This window comes from Bubalus bubalis, chromosome 9 (assembly GCF_019923935.1).
Source record: "Bubalus bubalis isolate 160015118507 breed Murrah chromosome 9, NDDB_SH_1, whole genome shotgun sequence".
NCBI classification, from domain to species: domain Eukaryota; kingdom Metazoa; phylum Chordata; class Mammalia; order Artiodactyla; family Bovidae; genus Bubalus; species Bubalus bubalis.
Window position 1 is genome coordinate 109,860,162 of NC_059165.1, and position 2,761 is coordinate 109,862,922.

Below are 2,761 nucleotides of genomic sequence, written 5' to 3' on the forward strand. Positions count from 1 at the left end.
TCCACATGCAATGCAGGAGACCAGGGTTTGATCCCTGGGTGGGGAAGATCCCCTAGAGAAGGGAATGACAACCCACTCCAGTATTCTTGCCTAGGAAATCCCATGGACAGAGAAGCCTGGCAGGCTACAATCCATGGGATCAGAGAGTCAGACATGACTGAACGACTAACACATTAACTTTTTTGACAATGGACTGTATTCGGAAAGAATGCCCTAAAAGATATTTCAAGGGATAGTATATGGTGAGAACATGGATTATAAACTGAGAAAGAAGAAATGCATAAATAATAAAATTCTTAAATTAGAAACAATTGCATTGATCATGGAAATCAATCTGGATATCCTGATACAATTTATAAAACAGGCCCTGATCCCTGATGGTAAAATAAAAAGCAGATAATACATTTCCACCTTTTCACAGATGGAACATCAAGAAAAAGCACCAGAAGCTAACCTCACTAAATTGATGGAATTTGTTCTCCTGGACCTTGCTGATGTTCCTCGTCTCCAGAGGTTTTTATCTGGACTGTTCTTATTCATCTATATAATTATCTTGATGGGCAATGGCATCATATTTCTGATAACAAAACTAGACCCTGGTCTCCAGACCTCCTTGGCAATTTTTCCCTTTTAGAAATCTGCTATGTGTCTGTTACACTCCCCAGAATTCTCACGAGTCTTTGGACACAAAGAAGAACGGTTTCTTTAGTTGCTTGTGCCACACAAATGTGCTTCATTCTTATACTTGGGGCCACCGAGTGCTTCCTTCTGGCCGTGATGGTCTATGACCGCTATGTGGCCATTTGTAGCCCTCTGCACTATCCTCTAGTCATGAACTACAAGGTGTGCATCCAGCTAGTGGTTGGCGCCTGGATCAGTGGAATCCCAATCCACATAGGCCAGACAGGCCAGATTTTCTCTCTGCCCTTTTGTGGTTCTAACCTCATCAACCACTTCTTCTGTGACATCCCTCCCATACTCAAGCTGGCCTGTGGGGACACTTTTCTGAATGGAATGTTGGTCTTCACAGTTGCTGTGCTGTTTGTTTTGGTTCCATTTCTGTTGATACTAGTAATTATTAGGCATCATTTATGTGTATATCAGATTAAATCCATAACATGATTTGTTGAGTTGATAAAACAAAAGATATTATAGAAATCTTTACATATAATAAGATGAGCTTGGAAAAAGTGATGGGAATATTCACAAGTCATTTTTTTTAAAATATATTTTCCTAGAGATGATAGTGGGCATAGGAAAGTTAGAGGAAAAGACAAAGGATTTAAACTTTTGTAAAAGTAAGTATCTGCTATAAAAGCACAAGTATTGTACACCTTAAACCTTACATACATACACCTATTAGAAACGGTCAATACAAAAATAATCACTGTTGTTAATTATGGAACTCACAAAGTAAATCATTCTATTTTTCCCTTTGTTTTATTGAAATTGTGCAGTTTATTACAATAGGCTTGTGTTATTCAAGTAATCAAAATAACAAACAGTAAATTTGTATTCATTCTGGATAAGGAAAATCACAATTATTAGTTGTGTGTGCTATTTCTGTAGTTATATAATTTTCAAAATTCCATGTTTAGATAATAATCCTTCATATAGTCAGGCAACATATCATTGCAGAAATATGACCTGTAGCCAGTACTCAAAGTTAAAAAATATGATGAAGCTTGAACCATTGCTTTTAAAGTTTATTCCCATAAAAATATATGTCAGTTTTGTTCACATTTATCTGGAGCTGGCTATTTCCAGATGGATAGGGAGGTGCAGTACCACTTTCCCCTTGGGAGAAAGCAACCAGATGACATGTGACCAATTCTGATAATAAAGTGAAGAAGGAAAAACCAACTCTTATTGAGAACCAAGTAAACAATAAATCACCAAGATTCTCAGATAACACAGTCATCATAACCTAATAAAATCTAATGGAAATGATTGAATACAGGGGAGGTTAAAAGAAAGAGAACTATAATAACAGCAACAACAAAATTCCAGGAAAATTTCTAGGCAGAAGTTGGATAAATCCTGAAACTATTATATGTTGAAAAGATTGAGACAGACATTAAGAAATCCTCTCTTTTTTTCTCTCCCTCCTGTCTAATTAAAAAAAAACAAACAAACAACTTTTTTTAGAGAGAAGAGATCACTAATGGGGGGTGGGCAACATTTAAAAATATTGATATATCGAAGAGATGTGACTGGATCTCTCTCCTTTTATAGAGAAGAGCAAATAAGAGTGATATCTTAAAGCATTATGACTTTTTTGGGTAGATACTGAAGTTCCACAAGCTAAAAATGTCAGTGGACAGCTTCAGAAATTATTTTCTCTTTGGCTTGGCAACTAACAAACCATATCTAAACTAGTTATCACATTCAGTGGTAATAGCTTGCCAAAAATGTGTCTATATCACTTGTTTTTATTTTTTTTAATTTAATTTTATTTTTAAACTTTACAATATAGCATTAGTTTTGCCAAATATCGAAATGAATCTGCCACAGGTATATCTGTGTTCCCCATCCTGAACCCTCCTTCCTCCTCCCTCCCCATACCCTCCCTCTGGGTCGTCCCAGTGCACCAGCCCCAAGCATCCAGTATCGTGTATCTGTATCACTTGTTTTTAAAACACAATGAATTCTTTTCTTCTACTAACCCTGGGGTTCTTCATTTCTTCCTTTTCTAGTTGCTTTAGGTGTAGAGTTAGGTTATTTATTTGACTTTTTTCTTGTTTCTTGAGGTGTGCCTGTA

General features: G+C 36.3%; 1 pseudogene; it reads left to right on the plus strand.

Moving 5' to 3' along the window:
- The first annotated feature begins 466 nt into the window (after positions 1-466).
- On the plus strand, positions 467-1,122 carry LOC112587104 (annotated as a pseudogene).
- The last annotated feature ends 1,639 nt before the right edge of the window (positions 1,123-2,761 follow it).